The sequence below is a fragment of the Conger conger genome, chromosome 17, assembly GCF_963514075.1.
Source record: "Conger conger chromosome 17, fConCon1.1, whole genome shotgun sequence".
Lineage (NCBI taxonomy): Eukaryota > Metazoa > Chordata > Actinopteri > Anguilliformes > Congridae > Conger > Conger conger.
Window position 1 is genome coordinate 21,176,376 of NC_083776.1, and position 26,006 is coordinate 21,202,381.

Sequence of the window (26,006 nt, forward strand, 5' to 3'; positions counted from 1 at the left end):
GGAGAAATAAAAGGGGCCGTTCAGGCAAAATCAACTAAGGTTCTTCCCAGACCGGGGTATGCTCCAGGAGCCTCCTTTCTCCTTCCCTCTTGGGCCGCGTCATGACTGGGGGAAGCACAAAGGTACAGGGTAAGTATGACAGGGCTTTATTAGGGTCACATGTCCGGCGTCAGGTTCCGGGTCTTTGGGTTTGCCGTCGGTAAAGGTGGGGTCTCCTTCAGGGTCGGTACGGCAGGGTGTAGATGGTCCGTCGTCTACCCGGTTCAGAGCTGGTCCTTCCTCTGCCTCTCACTCTCTCTGGATAGGCGCCGACTGTTTGCAGCCTCGACCGACCGCGACCTGCTCATTAGAGAAAAGGGCTGCAGCTGGGTTAGTATTTTTCCACCAGGTTCACTCACGTGTGCTGTCCCGGGGTCCTGGACTGCAGGCAGAGGGATCGCTCTCCAGGGTGCTGATCTCCCCATCACCTCTCTGGTGACTTCGTATACCTCTCCTCATGCGTAAAATTTGTGTGGCTGCATTATGCGGGTCCTTCTGGGGTTTTCCACCCACGGGGCACAACATGCAGGAGCAGGGGCGCCACACCATGTGTACTTACTCACTTTTGCCATTGCCTTGGCAGCATGCTTGTTTGTGTTGTTGCAGAGTGTCTTGACCACATCCATAAAGAAAAATAGTTTGAACAAGTCCAGAGGAGTGTGGGTGTATGCCAGATTCAGTTGCGCTCCAGGTGGTTGCGTAGGATGGAAAGCCATCACTGAGGCCACATCAGCAGCATTCTCTGTTTCCCATGACAATGCTGGTGGAGTCACTTGTGAGCCTGCTGTAGGCCTGCTGTAGGCCCGCTGTGACACCTGCATGGCTCTTCACTGGTGAGCTGGGCTGTGTTTCCTGATGAGCATCTCTGTAAATTTATAAAAACCGTTAAGAAATGTTATGTTCCTGTGTTCTGTGTTAGTTATCATTATCGTTATTTTTGTATTTATTTTTCATATTCATGTCTGGTTCTGTTTATATTCCTTAGTCTTTGCACTCGTCTTCCCCTGTGATGTCAGTCTGAATGTTTACGAGCCCGAGTCACTACCCTGTCTGCATGCTCCACTATTCAGGTGTTTACGGTAGTTTCGGGGTTCAACCTTCCTTCCAATCTTACATTCCTTACTTCCTGCTTTCTCTCCATTTCATGTTTGTAGATAGCACTAATGTACTAATCCCAACTAACATGGAATTTGTACTGTACTAATTATACTAACACACTAATATGTTCGTCAAACTAACATTCACTAGTTTTGGATATTTGTCATTTAAATCACTAACTTACTAACGTATCTCTAGTTGCAATTCTGTTCTGTAACTCCGCCTCCCTATTCTATCACTGATTACTTGCTTAGTTTCAGTGAAGTATTTGCACCTGTCTCTCTGTATCGCTACATCTCCTGTTTCTGTGCAATTGTCTACTCCCTAGTCCAGAGCCGTTTGTATTATTGTATTTGCGTCTTTGTGAATCCAGTCCGCGTTTGTTTCTCCCTCGTTATTGTATCATTAACCTTTCATGCGTCTCACCTGATGTTTGTTTGACCGCCCTCACTCCCATGCCCTCCCTAGTTTGTCTCATTCCCCTGTGTATTTATACCTGTCCTTTTCAGTTCCTTTCCTAGCCCCCCTTATTCCCAAGTCCTTGTTTCCCAAGCCCTTGCCCTTGTGGCATTCTGTCCTGGTTTTTTCCTATTGGTTTTGTTTTGTTTCTGGATTTCATGTTTATGACCCTTGCCTGCTTTTTGCATCAGCCTTTGTACTTTTGCCTATTTGGACTGATATCCCAGTTTTCAAACTCTGCCTGTTTTTTGATTATCCTTTTGTGATTTAAACCTGCCATTTTTCTGCACCCCTGTCTGCTTTTGTTTCGTCTGTTCCCCCCAACGTAACAGGAAATGCTAATAATGCAAGCTATCAATTATATTCAGATGCAATGGTTAGAGTGTGGGAATCTACAAATGCACATTCCTGAATATTCAGGTTGTTATACATATGCACTCAAAGTTGATCCTCAGCTGGTGGTGGTGGTGAACTAGGCTGAACTAGGTGAATTTCCTGATCAGCATCTCTGTAAATATAATTAGAAAAACCTGTTATAAAATGCTAGTAAAGAATGAATGAATTGGCCTATGCAAAATAAATAAATTGGCCTATGCATCTGTCATTTCGTTGTGCTTCACAATAAGCATTCTCGCACATGGCATCACCCCTCCCCTGTCGGAGAATATTTATCACCTTGTTTCAATGTGAAGGAGACGGGCAGGACTTCACACTGGGTGAAACTCACATATTAATCAGTAAAGATTAAGAAATCGCAGTGGTCTAATTCAACTGAAGTTAAAATAATCCATATTATGTGTCCATAGGAATTGGGAAGTCAAGATTCAATATGTTTGCATCTGTATAATAAAATATCACAAAGTTAATCATCCAAATAGAAAGGAAAGTTAATCTCATCTTGTCAACATCGTTGACAAAGCTCCCAGCCCCAGAGGTTTAACTATGCAACAAATTACTAATTAATTTACAAAAGCATATTAATTTGATAAGAATAATCTAGTTTTGTTTACATAAGTATAAACCATGAAGTAATCATGAATAAAACTTAACTTACAACATATTATCAATGTGTGGACCTATTAGTCATTTACAAATGTATTTAACTTGTTAATGATCAGTTATTTCTTATTGATTAAGGGATCATTACTATGAAGTGTTCAGAAATATTTTAACAGAGTAAAAATATTATTCATCATATTGTGTTATGAGTGGCAAGGGTGTCTACACACATGGCACATGTTGAAATCTGGCTGCAGAACTCTTGTTTCTCCTGCTTGAAAGCACAAATCAGGCCTTTGATTTCAATCAAAGAAGGGTCCACAATTACCATTTAGAATTTGGAGCCGTTGGTCTAGGGGTGAAGGCAAATGGTTTTCACAGGGCACACAATTTCCACACAATTTTCCCTAAGTTCCTGGATGGTTATTAAGTCTTAGGTATACTATAATGCTGTGGAATATAGTATACAGGATTCCTCTTCAATATCGCTCACTCCTGCCCCAGGAATGCAGCCAAGTGTGGTTGTGGTCTCTACCTAAACATTTCTCTAAATATTTGCCATTTATCAGTGCTTTATTCCCTGGTTTCTCAGCAGGTGCTTTGCTGAGGAGGGGAGAACCTGTTGGAAGTGTGAACCGGGGGTTTGTGGTGCACTGGGGGGGTTAAGTTTGCTTCTACTTCCACGGACCGTAACCCAATCTTTGTAGAAAAGCCTGTGCTGGGGTTGTGCTAAGGGAAAGACTATTTGATGCATCTGTTGCCGCTTACTCTAGAAGTCCATGATGGTTATGTCCAGGGAAGTTAATCTACTGGTATCAACATCTGATCAAAAAACAAATCAAAAGGGGCTAGGTGAGGTCAGTCGAAAATGATGAGGCAATGGTAATACACAAAATCCAATTGGTAAACTAATCAAAATGGATAGGCAAGAGTCATACAGCAAACTAAAATAGTCATACACCAAATCAAAGTAATCAGCAATCCACAAGTCTCACACACGCAAAAGGTTTGCAGATCTAGTCTACCAAGTGCAGTACAAACCTTGGCATTATTTACTCTTATGGCAGTTTAACATTTGGGTACAATTAGCATTGGTCTGCATGGTACCATTGCCCCCCTCTTCAAATGTATGGATATTGTGCCCAGCACATTCAATTTATTTTTGTGTAGTGCTTTTCACAGAAGACTGTCACAGACACTTTACAGAATAACACAAAAGAGAATAAAACCTATCCACCACCAATAGCATATGAGGTAAACGACTCTCTTAGGCAAGAAACTTCCAGATGGGAAGAATTCTCAGGAGGAACCCGACGATGGGGGCATGCCCATCCTCCGCTGGCCTACAGGTTTCATGTATGGAACCTCAAGTCCATATAGAGGGATGTAGAGTCTGGAGGGTCAGGGATGATTTGTTGCTCCAGGATGTATGTTTACTGGACCAGGGCTGCCGCAGTCCGTGACTGGGGTTCGGGAGGCTGATTCGAGTGGTCCATGAGCTCCGGGGGTTTGGGGAGTGGCACATTGCAACAAATCTATGCTGTAATGAAGGGATTGTGCAGATGTAATTATCACTACCAACTCCAGTTAACTGTGTAGTCCTGCCAGTGGTGGGGAAATGCCAGCATTTCAGGGTGATCGCAGCACCTGTATCTATGAATCAACTGTCCCGGTGGCTTCTTACCAAAACTTCAATACATTTTACACTATATTTGTCATTTTAATCCAAAGCGATGTAATCCAAAGTGCATAGGTTCTTCCATGTTAAAAGCATCAAATACATTAAATGAAATACAAATTGTATGAAAAAGTGTGTTTTATCTGCATTAAAATATGAGCAGGGATTCTGCTGTCTTGACAGTGGTAGGCAAGTCATTCAACCACTGAGGAACCAGAACGGAAAACAGGCATGACTGTGCAGCTCAACTGCCTGGTGCTCGTAGTGAGGGAACCACAAGGCGACCAGAGCTGGCAGACAAGTGGTCTTGCTGGGGTGCAGGTAGCAATTCAAGATTGGATGTAAAGTGGGGCAGTCCCCTTAGCAGCCTGGAATGCCAACACTAGCACCTTAAAGCTGATGCGTGCTGCAATAGAAAGCCAGTGGAGGCCATTTAGAAGTGGGGAGACATGAGCCGACCTGGGCTGACTGGTGGTCAGACGGGCTGCAGCATTCTTGACCAGCTGGAAGGGGCTTGATGGCATAAGCTGGGAGACCGTCCAGGAGTGACTTGGAGTAATCCAGACGGGAGATGACAAGTGCCTGGACTAGGAGCTGGGTAGCTTTCTTCAACAGGAGATGATGGATACGCCATATATTATGGAGGAAGAACCTGCAGGTTCTGGCAGTGGAGGATATGTGGAGTGAGGGTGAGGTGGTTATCGAGTCACCCCAAGATTATTAGCCGTATGGGAGAAGGATACTACAAAGTCCTTGACGATCAGTGAGGTCAATTGTTGGAGAGGGCTTAGCAGGGATGTAGAGCAGCTCAGTCTTGCCAAGGTTAAGCTTCAGGTGATGTGAAGTCATCCATGCAGAGTGTTGAGTGTCATCAGCATAAGAATGGTAAGAAAAGCCATGGGAAGAGATAACAGAAGAGACATGGTGTATGGAGAGAAGAGAGGACCGAGAACTCCCAGTCCTTGGACACCCTCCACACTTCCAGGGCGAGCCTCTGTGCAGCGGAGAGGAAGGGGGGAAAATCCAGAGACCCATCAGACCTCACAACCTACCAGTCTCTTCTGGTGGCATTCTCTTCTGCTGTCACTGCCGCCAAGGTAAAATACTATCAAACACAAATTCAGAACTCCACTTCTAACCCCTGGAAACTGTTCTCTATTTCCTCCTCTCTCCTTAGCACACCGCCTCCTCCACCTCAGTCCTCCTTCGCTGCTGATGACTTTGCAGATTTTTTTGATGAGAAGGTCACAGACATCCACAGATCCTTTGCAACCACCCCCCCCCCTCTCTGTGCCCTTCCCCCCCCAGGCCCATCCCTTCCTTTTCTACTTTCTCTACCCTTACAGACTTTTTCTCAACTCCTGCTGTCCCACCGCCCTACAACCTGTGCCCTTGACCCTATTCCCACTTCTCTCCTCCAGACTATCACACCTGACATTCTACCATTTGTCACCTCCCTTGTCAACTCCTCCCTGTCTTCTGGCTGAACAAACTCAGTAGAATGTCCCCCCCCATCCTTGATAATTGATTGAGGTTGAGGTGTTCGTTTACCATCCAAGAATACTGAAGCAAGAAGTGTATTTTTTCTGTATATGAGTGTTGGTGAGGAATCTCTTGGATAGAGGTGGCCCTGGAAAACTCTGTGCTACTGCGAAGGTACCACGGGCAGTTGACAGGGTTGGAGATAAGCCCGTGTATACTGTCCAACCTGAAACAGGAGACGAGAAACTGCTGTACCATAATCTATTACCTGTGAATGACTTGCCTCTGGTACAAAGCAGTGCAGCCAGACAAGTGAAGATGAAACTACAAGCACACAGACAGAAAAAGCACAATAAGACAAATGAACATGACTCGGGCAAATTACGTTATTACATGACATTATTTTACATTGCATTACATTATTGGCTTTTGGCAGATGTTCTTATCCAGAGCGACATACAACAAAATGCATACCCATCACCAGGAAAAAGTGCGCTGAAAGACCCTAGAGGGAAGTACAATTTCACCAGTAGCAGCGTGGCGGTCTGGTTTGGTGGAATCCTCCTGAATCAGCAGGACCGCAATGTTACTGCAACTTAATCTTTGAGTCCAGCTGGTTGTCCAGGGCCACCCCCAGGTTCTTAGCAGAGCGGTAGGCAGCCACTGTAGTACCATCAATTGTGATTGAGTTCCTATAGTAGGGAGGCTCAGTCTTGCTAGTGTGTGCTTTAGGTGATGCCTGGCCTCTAACCTGCATGGCAGAGGTAGGGAAAGAGAAAAAGTTGAGTATCATCAACATAACAGTGGTGTGAGGAGCGATGTGAAGCAATTACTGAACCAAGAGATTTAGTTTAAATGGAGACTGTAGCGGCTCCGGTATAGAGCCCTGTAAGGATGCTGTGCAGAGACACCCTCCAGGTAGGACCCATCAGCTAGATGTGAAGCTAACCAAAACCGGGCAGTCCCAGAAGTGCCAGTTTCAGCCAGGGTGGAAATCAGGAGTTGGTTGACATTGAAAGATACAGGATTGGTGTGGTGCTACACGCGTTATAACTGCTTTGGTACTTTAGAATATTTAGCAAAAATACACACACACACACACACAGACACACACGATTCTTCATACTGAATTTTAAAATGGTGGGAGCAACGAAATAGTTGAAACTGAAATGTAAAAGAAAATCCTCCTGAATGGAAAACTGGTCCACTGCAGTGCCTTTCTTCTATCATTCAGTTCCACTCATTCACCACTAGAGGTCAGCCTATGCCCTGTTTAATTTGACCATGAGGTCGAAACAGATTCCAAGTATATCCATCAAGATTTCAGCAAAAAGTATATATAACCATCCATCATCTTACAATAATGTAATAAATCAGAGGTACTCGTTTTTCAAAATAATGAATTCGGTCACATGTTAAATCAAGTTTCTCAAAGGATTTATGCAGCATATACAGTACAGCTTCATAAATCATAAGCAAATATGCTTCATAAAGGTGACAAAACACCTAATGCAATGTTGTATTTGCAAATGTGACAACCAACAATGTCACATGGCTGACTGTTAAGCATTATAAAGGCTAACATAAAATATGCTTATGTTGGATGCTGGGCTAACTGACATGAATTTTGATGTCATGAAACAATCCAAATGAACCCAAGGGAAGTTAACTCCCATTGACTCCTCTAACAACGGCAGTGATTGTACACTCTGACCATTTTATTAGGTAGATCTGTACACCAGCTAATGCAGTTAATGCAAACATCTAATCAGCCAATCATGTAGCAACAACTCAATGCATGTCACTGTACCCATGAAATGATTGTTGCTTCCAGATAGGGTGGTTTAAGTATCTCAAACTGCTGATCTCCTGGGATTTTCACACACAACAGTCTCTCGATTTTACAAAGAATTTGTACAAAAAACATCCAGTGAGTGACAGTTATGTGGGCGAAAATGTCATGTTAATGAGAGAGGTCAGATGAGAATGGCCAGACTGGTTCAAGCTGACAGGAAGACGACAGTAACTCAAATAACCGCACGTTACAACAGTGGTATGCAGAAGAGCATCTCCGAACACACAACACGTCAACCCTTCAAGAATATGGGCTACATCAGCAGAAGACTAATGCAAATAAAAATGTCTAAAATACCTTTGATGACCTTTAAATACTCTCACCTACTCTCTACTCACAAGATGACCTGAACCGTAAATCCTTCCAAGATCATCTGTTCTGTACCACTTTTTTAAATTTTATGTATTAAATCTAGTATGGCTTTCCCCCCTAATACCCATGTTGTACACTAATATACAACTAAAAGGGACTAGATCATGTTTCATGAAGGAAAGTGCGACATTAGCCAAGTGGCATTGTTGGTTGTCAAATTTTGTATAATGTTGCACAGGAAGCTATGAATGTTATGAAGCATGACATTTGCTTATGTATAATTTCTAAAAACCATGATTGTTTATGAAGGCATTGTATGCTGCATAAAGCCTTTGAGAAACACTTTGTTTAAAGTGTTAATATTTATTTTTACTTGATCTAACTATATATTATAATGTGCAATTTAACACAAGGCAGTCAACACACATCAGTTACACATTATTTTTATGTAGTTCAGTACTTAGTAAGAACCACTTACATTTGAAGAAGGATAATGAACATATAGAATTGTTTTACGGCATTAAATGTATTAGTAATTCAATTAATAACCATCCAGAAAGCAACAATGCCACATAATAACCATGGAAATGCAAGTTTTTGTGCATTTTTATATCATGTGTTTGAAATTGTCTTCAAGAAATGCCAGGATCATTCATTAATTTCCTCTCGCTCATTCGCAATTTTTTTCATTAAATGTTTTCTAACTTGACAATCACATGATTTCACATTCAAATGACAGCCATTGCACTGACAACACATCAATTTCAGTGGGTTACATGGATTTACTCCTGAAACCACTTCCCAAAATGGTCAAAAGAGGGAACCATTTCACAATGAAAGTGAAGGCTCCAGAAGTGCCTGCTGCACTGCTTCCATTGGAGGCTTCTGAACAATGTATTTTCCCATACAGCAGTGTTAGCATCACTCACGCACTGGGTTATATCTGCACACCAGTCATCGTAGCCTTAACATACCAAAATGAAAGCATAGCTAATATAAACATTATTTTTTTTCAAATACATAAAGATATTATTTTCAGGTTATTGGATTTCATATTCACATTTCATGGGAATTGCATTACTTTGCGAGCTCTCTGTATAAGGAAAGGGCCGGCTCACTAGATGGCAGTCCTGCCCTGGTGTTGGGCCGTGGTCGGGGAGGCTCTGGTACCAGGGAGCCGCGGTGGTGCGCCGGCCCTCTTTTAGCCTGCAGGAGTGTTTCTATAGGGTGCCTGACTCAGCCCACAGCTGCTATCTCCATGCAGTCCCCCTCACCGGCTTTCACCTAAATCTGTCACACAGATTTGACACAGCGTCATTCTCACCGCACGCTGAAATGACATGTATATAATGTGGAATATTGTGCACATTTACGGCCCAGCTTTCCCTTGGAGCACAGAATTTATTTATTTATTTATTTATTTATTTATTTATTTGGTGTGGTGTTTATTTGAAATAGAAATGCGGTGTTTATTGTGAGTAAGTGCGTGTATGTATGTAGGATATTTAAAAATATAAGGCCATGTCCGATCACCTTTTTCAGTGTCTATAGAAGACCTGCACAGTGTACTAAATGGATTCAGTCGGAAGCATAGTGCTAATGTTGGACACATTTTAATACATTTTATTTGATTTGTGCATGCACTTTAATTGCAAATCATAATTGTGTACTACATACAGTCATGGACAAAAGTATTGGCACCCCTGCAATTCTGTCAGATAATGCTCAGTTTCTCCCAGAAATTTACAAATGTTTTGGTTTTAATATCTTTATTTGTTTGGCTTGCAATGAAAAAACACAAAAAAGAATAGACAAAAATACAAATCAGATATAATTTTACACCTAAATCAAAAAAGGGCCGGACCACTCTTCTTTTGCCAACTGCTCCAGGTCACTCAGATTTGAAGGGTGCCTTCTCCAAACTGCTTTTTTGAGACCTCTCCACAGATGTTCTATGGGATTCAGATCTGGACTCATTGCTGGCCACTTCAGAACTCTCCAGCGCTTTCCCTCAAACCATTTCTGAGTGTTTTGAAGTGTGCTTTGGGTCATTGTCCTGCTGGAAGACCCATGACCTGTGACTGAGACCCAGCTTTCTGACACTGGGCCCTACATTGCGCTCCAAAATTCTTTGGTAGTCTTCAGATTTCATGATGCCATGCACACAGTCAAGGAGTCCTGTGCCAGAGGCAGCAAAGCAACCGCAAAACATCCTGGAACCTCCACCATATTTGACTGTAGGGACTGTGTTCTTTTCTTTAAAGGCCTCATTTTGTTTTCTGTAAACATTGCGTTGATATCCTTTACCAAAAAGCTCTACTTTAGTCTCATCTGTCCACAAGACGTTCTCTCAAAAGGTTTTTGGCTTCCTCAGGTAAGTTATGGCAAACTCCATTGTGGACAGATGGTTACAGGAAGCGATTGTTCTTTTTTCTAAAGGCTGTGCTACCAAATATTAAGTTGAGGGTGCCAATACTTTTGTCTGGCCCTTTTTTGATTTAGGTGTGAAATTATATCTGATTTGTATTTTTGTCTATTCTTTTTTGTGTTTTTTCATTGCAAGCCAAACAAATAAAGATATGAAAACCAAAACATTTGTAATTGCAACAATTTTCTGGGAGAAACTGAGCATTATCTGACAGAATTGCATGTCCATGACTGTATTTGAATATGTATAAATTGATCATGTTCTAAAACATGTTATTATATTTTTGTATTGATTATGTACAAATTCAAAGCATACTGAACATTAATTTTAATATCTGCAATCACAAATTAACAGGACTGTGCATAAAAAGTGCAAGGCTTAAATCAAGCCTATCAGCTGGTACAAATGACATGTTCATTTTCTGTGTCAAGACTGATTCTGTTTGTAATCTTGTTTCTAATTACAATGCCATGCGCAAGCTCTACTTATGTATGTACGCACACATGCGCACACACACACACACACACACACAGAGTCTATGTTGTGAATTCAGCAGCGATTCCTAGTCACTGGGTTACACACACGACCACGGCATTACCATTCCCTGATTTCTCTGCAGTTAATCTGTGCCAGTTTACTACAGTCTGCAATACCACGAGGCAGGCGGGGCACTCCAAGCTCTCCTCTTTCATTTCCTGTTCAAACATGTATATATTTGAAAATACTACCAAGAATGTTATTTTTTTTTCATACAGATATGAGAAATTCAAAAGAGACCATCTTTAGTTCAGTAGTGGATTATTTCTCCCAAAATATCACCAGCATCTCCCCCTTTGAGGAAACACAAGCCTGTAACAGAGTAAAAATAACTCTAAATCACCACAGGTGAAGAAGCGCTCCGCGTTTGTATTCACCAGATCGACTGGTCAGGAAGGCGTTTGGCCTCTACAGGAAGGGGAGGAGCATGTGGTTATTGGTTTTGCCATTAGTCAAGCACATTCATCTCAGCACAGGAGCAATAAACTGCCAGCCTGTTGTTTCTCATTGACAGCTAAATTATTTCCGAAGACATTCGCCGTAACGATTGGCTAATATTTTTCCGATAAATAAAAGGTCTGTGTCCATCCAAGCTTATCTCTGCTGTCCCCGTCGGTGAGAGATGTCTCTAAACTACCGTGGTTACTGTTCCAATCACACTGAAACTTTACTCTGCAGACTGCGGGGTGACGGTTTTGCGTCTCAGACTCTGACACAGGACCTGGTGTACTCTGAGGCTCATAGTGGAACCAGCTTCCTCCATCAGTCTGCAGTCCCAGCTCAGCCCTGCGGCCAGTGAAGGGGGTTGGATTGTACTTCCGTCCCTGGTTGGTGTGGCTTTCCAAAACCCTCATTCCAAACCACACATTTAATCATGCCAACAAAGTGCTTAAACTGGCAAAATAACCACACACACTGTAATACGCATAATTGTTAGCCTCAGCCTCAGTCCACTTTTCTTTTCTTTCTTTTTTCTTCCGTCCTCATAATGTGCCCATTTGTTCCCCACTGGAGCAAGCTCCCCCAAGAACATTTAAATCTCATGCATCCCTTCCCAAATTCAAATCAGTAGAAATCAATCCCTTTGGGAATCTTTGGTACTGTGTAAAGAGAACAGCAGTTAGACCTGAAGAGGGAGCGGTTACAGGAGCCAGGCTGAATGGTCCCCTTCCGCAGGTAATGAGTCTGATTAATTCCTGACCTTTCACAACTTAGCACTGTTCTTTTTTACATATTCCTTTTTTTCTGCCTGAAGTTAATAAGGCATGTTTCCCCAGCACTGCTCTCCAAGCCCTACCACACACTCCAAACCTCCACCAGAGGAACAAATATCTCTCTCCAGTCGGCATGAAGGACCAGGGATACATTTTACCCTAATTTTGTGTTGTGTCCTTATTACAGTCAAATTATTTCATGTTTGTAAATGCAGTATTGTTTATGTATTTCTAGTTTAGTGTGTACAATTTGTTTTATTTGCGGTCCGAACATATTCTGCCACTGTATCAATATAATTTTAGATTACTGATTTATAATGATTTTATAATATATATTTGAGCAAATGGCTACTGCTGTGATTAAATCATTATTATAATGAAGATTATTATTAGTATTATTATTATCAATAGTGGCAGCAGAAGCAGTGGTGTCAACTAGTGGCAACAGTAAATGCTGTATAATATGTTGGATATAATACATAACAGGAAGCTCACCTGTTAATGGAAGATATTTCACCACAAGGGCCCCAGAAAATCAACTGCAGCAGCTGCATCACAAGCTCATTATCAGACCTTCTGCACTGCACAGGAAAAGCTGTGCTATACATAACCTGAGAGCAGAGTCATGTTTGGGGAAATATGTTTTAACTGCAAGCCATCTTCAGGCTGGCACTTGGAACAGAAACTCACCCTCTATCTGAGCTTCGACAAAGGAAAGATTTCAATTGCAAATGCTGCAATGAGGAAACAATCTAAAAAAAACTGCTTTATGGTGCTATTTTTAGTCTGATCCTGATACAGAAATTTGTTTTCAACATGGACTGTGAATTTGAATTTGTGTGTGCATTTATTTTCATACACGGTATTGCCTGGTCACTTTAAAACACAAGTTGCTATCTGTAGCAAAAATGGAGTACGGCAACAGCATCTATAATGATGCGACTACTCCATTTTTACAAGACTAACTGAACCCAATCATTCCCTTTTCATGTTCTTTGAATTGTTCCTCAAATTTTTAAAAATTATTCTGCAAGGCAATCCAATGACCGGCTGGTGACATAATCCAACAAACATGATGCCGCCTGCCCTGATTGGTGCAAATTAAAACTACAAAAGCACCCACAATACCCTCTTCCATTCTTTTCCAACAATGATGATGTCATCCGGAAATTTGACGCCCACCATAAGTGAATGCTTTCTCCAGCTATACAATTATTGTATCATAACTACAAGATAAAACATGTCTGTACATATACTGTGCATACATCAGTCTATATATGCTCTTGTCTTCTATGCCTGTATAGTGCCAGTGTTCCTCAGTCCTACAATCTATTGTTGCTTCTATGAAATGCATTTTAATATGTCTGTCAATGATGACCTTGCAAGTCTGGGTAGAAGCATCTGCCAAAAAGAATAATAAAAAATAATACAATTCCGCACTTATTGGATATTGCTGTTTCTTGGTGCACATTCACAAATAAAAATCCCAACAACATTCGAGTCCTATAAGCTTCAATGCAGAAAGTTACCCAAAATATATGATAATGACAGACAAGAATAAGGAATTTCTGAGACCAGACAGGTCTGGGAGGCGTGGACCCTGCTGTTACTTGTATTTGCAAACTTATAGTGGAAAAAGAAAGATGAAGGATAATTTGCATGCACTCACTATTTTATTTCAGAAGAGAGATGGGTATTTACATTAATTCCTGTAATTAATATGTTCATGGAAGTCCACAAAGGTTACAAAGTTGAGACCATCACATCAGATACAATGAATTAAATAGCTCATTGTTGTTCCATATTTAGACACATGTGAATCTATTTAAAAGACCTGGTTTAGCTCTCCATGTGTCTACATCCCTAACCCCATACAACATGAAACTGAAACCTCTTCTTCCCTCAATGTGTACAACAGCAGCAGACCAGAAGGTGGAAAAGGTGTTGGTTGTCTTTGGGGTTGAGGAAGAGATGACTCTCGCTCCCTTGCTTCTTCTCTTTGCATGAGGCCATCCTTTTCTTTGTCATCATGTCGGCCTTGCATATGGAATCAATATTAGAACATCAATGTATAGTTATTGATGGTGATAATCATGCGTAACATGGTGAAAACGACATGCTTTATGAACAGAACATTTATAGATGACTATACCACGACTGTCTCTACGGCGTCTAATTCTTACTTTCCCATGTACATGGCGTCAATCGATGCTTTATCTTTCAGCAATCCGCTATATTAAATCATCACATTCAATACGCGGATGCATTGTCTGCATCGCGGTCGTGTTGCGGACTCCTGGATGGAGCAGGCGACTGAAACCTGCCGAATGTCATTTTTGCCTTTGTTGTTTAATTTATCTTATTTTCAAAGTGTGGGAAGGTGGGCCTGCTGTGAGTGTCAGGCATTGATGTGGCAATAGTTAGTCCCACCCCACCCACTGCTGTCTGGAGGACCTCCACCCACTCCCCTCCCCTCCCCGGCTTTCCTTCACTCCTGCTCAGGCTAAATGGAATCGTTTGGGTCAAAGCCTTTGGTGTAAAGATTTATTTGGTTTTCCCCAGAACAGAGGCCAAGTTTGAGAAGTATTAAGAGCGCAATTGGAGGCAAACATTTCTGTTTGTATCCTGGGTTTCGTTCCTGAACTGATATTGAGACACAACCCCACACAACTGTTTGTGGGGTTTGTGTGTGGAGCTAAGGATTGAGGAGAGCAATTACCTCTTTACAGGTGATCATCTTGTGGTGTTTTCCCTGCTTTTTAAATGAAATTAAATGAAATAAAATTCAAAGAGACCAAACAACAAATGCAAAAACGACACAACCAACAATGCTAGCCCATATTATGCAGAAGATGGCATGAAGGTTCATCACTGGCTAGGGCATCGTGGGGAATGACTTGATTCAGCTCAGCACACTCTCAGAGTAGAGCACGTACATATATTTGGCTCAGTCAGTGTAACTGGTCACCCTCGTGATCATTCGACTAAGGCAATCAGCAGGTCTTGCTTAGGTCCCTGGCGATGCAGTCTCTGTGAGAGAAGTGTAATGAACAGTGTTCTGCGCTGACGCAAATGGCATCAGCATTCTTGACAAAAGAGGACCACTAATTAATATGTATGCATATTTCTTGGAATTGACGTATTGAAAGAATTATGTAATTGTACATTCCGACGTGAACTAGCTTCCTTAACTACTGAGTTAAAATTTTATGAATTCAAGAAAAACATATTAAGAATATACTGATCTCGAAAAACATCATGCACATTGTACTTATAAAGAAAATATGAATGATAAAAAGCACACTCAGTCCCTCTTTGGTTTTATTGCTTTTACTGTCTAGGGCTTCAGTGCTACATTTTTGAATACTTAAAGGAAAATAATAATAATTCTACTCATATTAGTGTACATGCAGTTAAATACTGATTGCCCAATAAGGATGTGAATACCCTCAAATGAAAGCTGACAGATTGCAGTTTAACCTCAGTATTTTTTTAAAATTTACAATCCGAAGTGTAGGAGAACAGAACCAAAAAACAAAAAAACAAATTGTGTCACTGTCCCAATACTTTTGCATTTACTGTACTGTATGTGGTAATCCAATAGATAAACACAAGTTGATAGAATCTCTTTATCACTAACATTGCAGCAGAGAAATATGTGTGCTATCAAGGTCAGGATTACTACACAGTAAATACATAATCAATAATGAGGTGAAAAGTCCAGGGGTAAGAATGCACAGTAAAAGTCCTGTCATGTGTTTCCTCCACCCATGAACTCAGCCGGCTGATTTCACTAATTGGGTCTACTGTACCTCCTGGCTGAAGAATTGTGATAATTCCTAAAAACAGGGAACAGTGGAACAAAATACAGGGATGAACCTTCACTTTTGAAATTATAAGGATCTCTGTGCGTTATGAGTGGTTTTGAGATATTGAGCTTCAAACATTTATTGTATTCATACTTTTAAACAGTGATTGTGTAAAAATGTTTTGTCAAAAATGTCAGTTAGAACCTTGAGATTGTAAGGTCTCATATTTTTAGTTATCATTATGCAATACTGGGTAAAAATATGAGGCAAAGGCTATTATCAAACAGCCTCTAATAACCTTAGTGCAATGCACACTTGTGTTCAGTGGTATGTCTGAATGGTGAGTGTGAACAGGAAGAATATTCTATTTATGGCAGAACCAAATTGTGGTATAATAGCATTCAATCAACTATGCAGACTTTCAAGTTATTTTTCACAATGCTTTCAAAGAGTGATCGATTTGTCACACCAACATGTAACACATTTTATTGATTGTAGATCTTCAGGATGAATTGTCATTATGGATGAATGGTGAATGAAAGCTGAATGGCTCTTTATATTAGAATTCCCCTTAACTCATTATTTTACAGCTAACAATGTGCCGTTGTTACCCAGGTAATGTAACACATGTCAGCCTTTGAATTTGGCTGTGTGGTTTATACATTCAATAACATAAGGGAGATTACTGAGACCACTGTTGGTGCTCCCATCTACAGAATTAGACAGCAAGAACAGCATGTTTTAGACTTCTCATTAATAAGGTGACCGCACATCACAATTAGATCATTAGATACTAGGGAACTTTAAGACCGTATCTGATTTTCTCTTTAATATGATTTTAAGAAATATAATGTGAGGAAAGTCCTTTGTTATTAAGGATTATGGGTTTAAAAATGGTAACTTGTAGTATTAATATCTAACTAACATATCTCTGTGCGTTGGATTCCCTTTCCACAGGGGTACATGCAGTATTTAACAAACTTAAGGGATTTGTGCACTGGCCATTTACAGGGCTGTCTAAAATTCTGGCACATAGTTACACATCCTTCAGTATTGATCACTTATCTGTTGTTATGCAGCACAAAAGGACACATTCTGACAGATTATATAAGGTATATAGGATATAAGGTGTATTCAGGTACATTAACATGGTTTGTGTGAACCATGATTTTACTCCCCAAATCTTGTTCTTCACCTTTATGTCTTAGCTGCCTTTTAGCAGAGCATACACCCCTCCTGTATAACAGTTACTGTGAACTACCACACAGAGAAGATCACAATGTTACACACATTTCCAGGTACCCAGAACAGGCTGAACCTTTAACCAGGTTCAAGTCCAGCATAGTTTCCGTGCTATTAAACCCACTTCTCCAATTGGTGGAATGTTTGTCTTTATAGCACCTTCAGTGGTAATAATAGTATTTTGATGTCATGTGGATATTGGCATTGCTGCTGCATAAAACAGTAGTAGTAGTCAGAAGTTATGTAGTGGTGGTCAGGTGAGACTGCATCACAACCACAACACTGGTGTGATATGACTGGTGCAGTCAGCTATATAGGTCAGGCCTGGGTCAAATTTAGCCCTTTCACATTATCATTTTGGATTCAAATACTTTTCTGTGCTTGACTGATCATACCTGGTGCCATTACATATTTCACCCAGGTCCAAAATAGGTCACATATTGTATTGGAGGGCACGTGTGGCAGTTGGAAGGGGTGTGGTGGGGGCTGTAAACAGCCTCACTCCACAAGCTGCAGGAGTTAGCTGAAGGGGAATGCGCTCAGAGATGGACAGAGAGACTGCAGAAGTTGGCGCAGGCAGGGGTGCCCGCTTTGAGAGTGGAAAGCAGTTAGAGCGCGAGGCCCCCGGGACGCCTCCTCTGTCTGACAGCCGCGTACGTCCTCTCTGTGAAAGCCGTGTTTACTTGCCGAGAGTTGGACGGAGTAACTTTCTTGTTTAACTCTGCCTTATCGTGCGCATCTCCATTTACTGGAATGCACGGCTAAGCCCTGCCACCTAGGGGTGGCGTTATAGGACTCTTCTGTTGGGCTTTGTACTGTGGATGAAGAAGTCCTAATCCTCAAACAAAATCACATTCCTCCAGATCCTAAATCTACTCATTTTCTTCAAACGGCATCTCAGCTTCCCCCCCGAACAAGGGAGGATATTCAGAATTGACCCCAAACCGTGACTGAAATGTGCTACAAGTGGACTACTCTCCCTCTCGGTGGAACCCCGGGTCCGGTCTCTTAGAGGGTCTTACCGAGCCCTCATTAAACGGTAAACTTTTCTTGGGCCGGGGAGTCGTGTCAATCACGGGCAGTGTTTCCTCGCCGAGCTGAAGCAGCCTCTCCTCTCCGCCTGTTGGCGGCTGTTATCATCTTCAAAGCCATATCAAAACAGTGTTTGTTCTGCGCTTTGATTTCACCCACACGGCAGACTCAAAGAGGTACAGGTCTATTTGAGAGTGTATTTCTGCGCCTGTGAGAGACCGCGTGTTTGTCTTGCTGTGTTTGTCAGCTCTTATTTGAGATGAAGGATCCTATTAAAACTAAACACTATATCAATCGGATATTGCCTGGCATCGCTTATTCTCATATTGAAAGAATACTGTAGAGTATATTAGAAATGATTTGGTTGTGTGGCATATTTTATGAGCGTGGAGTTCTCCAGTGCTGCTGTTTAGTCTCTTCCACCACTCTAAGTGTAGCATTGTGGGGAGGACTGGAGTATCACCACGCCTGCAAACAGGAGATGCAGAATGCACATACAGTATCACAGAGCATATGTGTCTATTGTGTGGAATCCATACGCTTGGTATTAGGAGTACTGAAATTAATATTTTAATTAAAACATTTTTTTTAATGCTTTTGATGAATCTGGAGTTCATTGGCATGAAATGCTACAATATAGAAAATATATCACTTAATTTTTTTTTTTCTGGGGTACAAACATGGCCGTGTACATCGTGGTAGTATACTGTACACTTGCACTAGTGCAGGTCTGTGTATTTGGACCTTATTTGGACAGATTCTTGCTCTATATGATCTGGGTACTTTTTTGCATGGCTGTGATGTGTCAGGTTCAGGGTACAGCACTGACGTGGGTGACTCTGAGGTGTTTGTTTGGTCTTTGTGAAGGTCATCCCGAGCATTGCTGGAGGTTTTCTGGCTTCCTGAAAGATGTATGGTATTGCCAAGTCTGCCACTCTGAGGGGGAACTGGTCTGTCACTGGTTTGGGGTGGGAAGGAGGGTACATTTCTGTGGAAATTGAATCTGAAAGTATACATACTGCATACCTCAAAGCCCATCTGTCTGAGATTGTAATTATATCTTACATATCTGGCTTGTCTTTGAAATTCTAATTTCTAATTCTAAATCTCCATCCATAAATTAAATGAAAGAATACAGAAGTATTTCTGAACCCGTAACACAATATTGTGATTGTATGATGATGCTGACATTTCATAAATAAGTGTACTATACTAATACTAACCAGATGCTGTAGGAAGGTACTATAACAGTGGAATTAAAGATTAAGAGAGCAACCACAAGCAGTGTAAAATTCTGACTGAATAAAAAGCACAAATGGTCCAACAATGGGAATTCCAGGAAATTGCTAGTCGGTACACAATAATAGGTAAGGTGTTGTACTCCAGACATCTGTAGCCCAGGGCTGGATACATATGGACTTATTTGATTAGCTGTCCAATCTTGCCAATTTAGTTTTCGCTGAATTAAGTGCGCACTGCATCCTGAAGCCAAAGCCAGTCCGCACATCCATTAGCAAGAGCAAAAATAAATAAATAACCGTAGCGGTGACAAAAGGGGCTGTGCGAGTCATTTGTAAGTTTGCTGGACAAACTGCTGGATCTAACGGAGTGTGCGGCTGGGGAAATAAAAAGGTACTTTAGGTCTTATTGACCCCCCCATCTGGGCCTGCTGATGTTTGCTGTGCAGCTGAGACGCTCGTGCAGTACTGCAGGCCGGCTATGTATCTAACTGGTGCGCAAATAGCACGGGGCTTGAGCCACAGATGTTAAGTCACATTTTAATTTGAATTCGATAAACAAGCCGGCGCGGCGTTCGCGGTCCCTCTTCCACGCTGTGAAAACAAATGCAGTAAAATTCACGAGCGACAGCGTTAAAACGCCGCGCATAAGGGGACTGCAGCTGCCTCTGTTCCTTACAGAGAGTGCCATTTCCCCCCTCTGTCTTCATGCTACTCTTTTCTCAGTTAGGCCTGCATGTCTTTAAAAAAGGAGGGAAAGCAGAATTTATTTATGTTTGTGTGTGCCTGCTGAAACGTCCAAGCTGTCCAAGCTAACTGAATGCAAAATATTTTCATAATATACTAGATTAGAATAAAATATGAAGTGCCGCTAATCTCCAGATACAGCAGTAATTCAACAGTGCTTTAGCTGTTTTGTTAATATTAACAGGCAAACCATTTCTTATGTGTCAATGCACTAGCAAGATATGCAGTAGGCTAATGTTAAACGCAAGTACGTATATGTTTTCGATATCATCTGTAGTGACAGTGTTGACATTCTACATACTAACATAGATTAATTAATTAATTACACTTGACTGTGAGAAAGCATCAGCAGAAACTCCTTCTTAAACCAAGATTGAATGGCCAGGGTTCAATGAACATTTCTCCTTAAACTTGACTTGGCAAAATCAGATATTGGGCTAGTCTTTCACCAAAACTGGCCAGAAAACATATAGAAAAAATGTGTTTGCAGAACCACTTGAATTCATTTGCAAATCAAAGGACAAACATTGACTAATCTGCGCGTGGAAATCCAGTCTTGAGTTTACCCACAGAGGTCTGTAGAGGGATGGTGAACAGGAAGCTGATCCCACAGCCGCCGTGTGGCCTGGCTGACCCGTTCACACCGACGTGGGGAGACGGGGCTGGTGCTCCCCGCGCTGTCGGAGGGATTTCCTGGCCGAGCGGCTTGGCGTGTTGGCGGTAATGGGGAAAGGGCCCACTGGGGAACTCTCTACATGCACTAAAGGAAAGCCCAGCAGGGCCCCGCGCACTCAGAGCGAGAGAGACAGAGGCCAGAGAGGCTTTTCTCGGGTCCGTCTCCTCGTCTAGGGCAGCAGTAAAGTAAAGACAGAACATGTCTCACCCTTGACAGCCTGCTCAGAGCCCCCCCCCCCCCCCTCCCCTGCCTTGCATGCAGGGCTGATAATATAATACTGTTGAGATGGGTTCAAGGATGGCGTCTCCCAGGTTTGCCGCCTCGTGTCACAGATTACATTGAACTGGGGGGTCTTGACAGGTCCCAGCCTACAAGCAGGCCTTGCCGCAGTGCTGTCCCTGTCTGTCAGAGAGTCACACAGCTGGACCGAGCTCCTCGTCGAAGTGGTGGCTACACCAGGGGTCCTTACTGCAGTGAGAACCAGGTGGGGAGACTGTTAAAGGATACTGTTGGCTAATATCCTTACAAATGCAAGCGTTTGGCATCATGGTCGCCCTATTGGAACGGTCCGTTTTGCACTGAGGTTTCACTTACCTCAGGAAATTGTTCATCTAATTATACCAATTTATGCCTAGTTGGCAAAAGTAATTATCTCCCCTTAGCAGTAGGCAATAAAAATAAGAACACACACACACTCGTGCTCGCTTGCAAGCACACACGCACACAGATACATATCATTTTTTCACCATTTGACCACTTTAATATTTTTCTTGAAGCATCTTACTCTCTATCACATGACGCATTGTCAGATTGTTCTCGTGTTGAAAATTCATGTCACTGCTTTAAAGTGCCATTATATATAAGTCATCAGAATTTTTAACCAGCAAACCAAATATGTTTGCTGTGGCTGCATCAAATGACATAATTACCTATTAGGCATTTAATGAGTTCCCAGTTAATCAGTGAGGAGATGGAGAGTGAGCAATTTAATGTTTCCTGTTGACACTGAAGCCGTAAGAGTCGTTAGCTGGAGGGGTTTAACCCTTTTTGCGTAGGCATTTTAGAATGTTTTTTTTTTAATGTATTTATTTTTGTGTTCTGTCAGTGTTCTAGAACCCCATTGTTTTCAGTTTACCAGTTAAGAACATTGTAATCCCATATTTAAGACCCCAAAGGGTTAAATAGTATTATTCTCCCTACAGTTGGCAAGAAGCTCTCAGGTGAAAAGTGCATAAACCTTCTCAGAATCCTGTCCTTCGCAGACATCTCTGTTTGTCCGACGACTGGAAGTGCGAACGTACGTCCGTTCGGATACGGGGGAAGGCCGCTGAAACGGAACGCTTCTTCACCCACCGCCCGAATCGCAGCCAAAATAATGTGACACTAACAAAGTGATTCGTGAAATTAATTGATTTCCCTTCATCAGTCGTAACAGAATGAATTGTTCTGATTGCGCGTGGATGCACGACGCTGACCTCTCCCTGACACGTGAGGACTTAAAAGATATTAAACGTTAACAACATTCCAAATGTGCTTTAAATAAAGCAGTCGGTGCTGACGTTACAAAGCTCGCAGCCTCGCAAGTCCGAATCGATCATCTCCGCGCGGACGAAGGGAGGCCAAGCTGGATGGCCATATCTGCTATCGCTCGCTTTCATTTCTGACCTCATTTTATGACAGAATGTGGCTGGGAGTAAAAATACTGCAGGAAAATTCAGTCGTTTAAGATTACCACAACAAAGGCTGTGGTGATATGCACGGCCATTTAAATATAGATTTACATGTGCGTGTAGTATCATCAGGCCAGGCTGTTTGCTGATGGTGTCTCATGACGTGCATGGGCCCAACTTTGTAAGTGCGTTTTTCACTACATGCTACAAAAGTATTTGAGAGTAGCACAACCATTTCAGTCTGGTCCTCAAGATCCCGGCATGGGTGTTTGCATTAGGCACAGTAGGCCGCATCAAAACATCAAATCTGTTGATCAGTGCATGTAAGAACTCTATGATGAGCTACAGTTGCAGATCTACTTTTTTTAAGTATAATATTTTTTACCTCATTACCAAGGACTTTAAGCAGCACATGAAAATGCTACATAACTTCATTTTGGTACACTCCATGAAACTTAGCTGTGGATACATTGCTACGGTTGTCCTGTTTGATATTTACAAGTTCTACTGCAGGCTTGTTTTAATTAATTCATGTTCTCTAACAATTAGTACAGTTTCTGCTGTCGTTGTTCTTTCTTTTTTTAAACATCCGTTTTCTTTAAAGCAATACCACCCAGCAATACACACAGCACCACCAAACCAAGATGTTCCTCGTATTTTCTCTTGTAATAATTTGCTGTCCAGTGCGTGTATATCTGTGTATACCCAATTTTCACCCTTTCATGGAGCGACCCCCACTCAACAGAACACACTGTATCAGACCTCAGTGCAGACCCATGCCTTTCCATTTCTGCCCTACTTGCTGTCGGCAAACCCGCACAGACCGGAGCTGGAGGAAGACCACTCGTATGCAGCTGCGTGCAGTCCATTGGCTTGACCTCCACCCATTGTACGGGCAACGCCCCACAGAGAAGCTGGTGATGAGAGGGACCGGCTCCTGTTGAGCTCACTCACACTGCACGGTGACATCATCACGTGCTCACATTCGCATCACGCATAAATTAGCTGCGAATTGTGCAAATTCTGAGCGATTCCCAAACTGAGGTTATGAGATCCGCCGGAGACAAGGCGGATGCATGCTTCCCCATATTGAATAAGGCTTTATGAGTTCAGCTCCGAATCTCCCCGTTATCTGCCACTTCTTCAATTGCTGTTTGATTTGGAAATGAAGGCGACGGAATCTGGAAAAGGCATCACAAAACCAATAAATTAATCTAATTTCCCGGGTCATCCGAACACTGAAGACGATCCTCTGTAATTATAAATGTTCAAAATCCCACGTATGCGATCAAACGCTCAAACAAACAATGGCGTCGCGGAAATGGGGTTAATTTTACCTGAATATTAAAGACCCGGATTAAAAAAGACTGTCTGGTGTTGAGTGGTGACAGCCATACGTCATATCTGGATTGTGTCTCCTACTTAAGAGTGTGGCAGTGAAGGGCCCATAAATGACTGACTCCATGGGAGCATCTGCCACAATGTGTAAGGGGAGGCTCGGTACAAAAGGGGGGAGATAATGTGCTCACTCACTAATGGGCGCCCAACGAGGCGCAGGCTCATTTTTCACATCATGTCATCTGTAAGGTTTGAATAAAAGTAATGGTCACAGGGAGCCATTATGGCTCTTGCCTTCCTCGCTCTTATTTGTGTTGACTTGTACAGTAGGAAAAGATGACAGTCTGGGGGCCCGTGGATCAGTCAGGGCGGTGATACGCGCTGCATTACACCGCCGGTGACAGGTCCCCGTTCTCCCGGGCTGCCGTCAGAGGGGAACGCGCCCGCTCCGTCATATCAAACGCTGTAACCTGACAGTCTAAAGGACCTGGCAGGGGGCACATCACAAACTCTGTCTTTTGTAATTTTCTGATGGAGGTAGAAAGAGGAAAAAAATAACGGGTTTCTCAGGCTGCAAACATTTGTGTCCGTCAAAGCCGGGTGAATATTTTAGGATAAATGGAAGGGTACGCTGTACAGCGGCAACAGGGGGCTGTGGTAGCTATACAGTGCATCATCTGCCATTTTTATTAATGAGCAAATAAGTTTTATTTCCCGCCTACATTAAAGCAACATGTTAAATGCATTAAATATTAAAGGTTTCAGCCTTGCATGCCTTTAGGGTTCAAATACAATGTCAGAACACACGCTGAGCTTCATCTGATTGCATTAGTCTCATGTTTGCTTTAGAATTTCTGTGTGATATTAAATATGAATCTGCATGTGTAGCTGTCGGGTCCCATACATAATTACACATCCAGCCTCGTTTCTGCAGTGACTTTGCATGATGTGTGAAATATAGGGGATAGCTCGGCAGTTTCTCAAAGAATGAGGAATGGAGTGGTCCCGGAGTATTCCATGTCATTTCATTCAGTCAGACTTTCATTCAGTCTAGACTTGAGTTGATACACTTGCTTAGGGAACCATTTTGTGTCTACTGGACCAGTAGGGGGCACTCTGGATCAAATGTAGGACTTGTGTTCCCATTACAGTAATGGAGACACTGCACGGCTGGAGATCTATTGGATGAGATGTTAAATGGGGGTTCCTTGGCTCTTAACACAGATATTAGGAGATCAGCGATTCTCTGTTTTCTCAGTCCCTCAATGTTACCTTCCCAATATTCATAATCGCCACAAATTCCTCCCTCCCCATCCAGGTGTGTGCTACAGTGGAGATTGGTAATACGGAGTCAATCTGCAATTGCAATTTTTTTTCCAATCTTTGAAAAGTTCTGCTGTATTTGAATAAGTATTACTTTTAGTCTCATGATGTAGTCTGAGTCTGAACCAAAAGTGCCATAGCTCCATTTTGTCATTTCACAGAGTAATCATGTTGGCGATTAAAGTGAAGGAACACATGCAGACATTTGTAGGCATGGGTGCCATATTGGTGTTTCTCTAATGGCAGGGACTTGATTGCTCAACGTTTCGAAATACACCAAGTACCTCCATTAAAATAGCATTTGAGAAATACTCAAAAAACGTTATGGTGCATACTCATTTATGGCCACTTTACCTTTAGAAGTGTGAGAATGAAAAGAGCACAAAAATAAAAAAATGTCCCCCTTTTACCATTGTGTGCTGAATGCACACAGAGATGCAATGCAGTGACCTGAAATAGACTGTAGTGAGGACTATTAATTGCTCAGCATGCTCAATGGAGTTCCTAGCCAGCTCTGTCTGTATAGTGTCCTGCCCTGTCTGAGAAAAAAGCGTTTGTCAATTTTATATTTATTGTATTTTTGTAAATGTATCAAACTCAAACTGGATAAGCCTAGGACACACATGCACACATACAGTATGTGTGTACACACACACACACACACACACACAAAGAATGTATTTGAATGAATCCATCACATCTGGTACAACAACTGTGGGCAAATAGTTATCCAACAGTGTCCATTAATCATTTACACAATCCATTTTTTTTTAAACTCCAGATATCAGGTGTACTCACACACAATGGTGGGAGGCAGTGAAGTGAAGTTT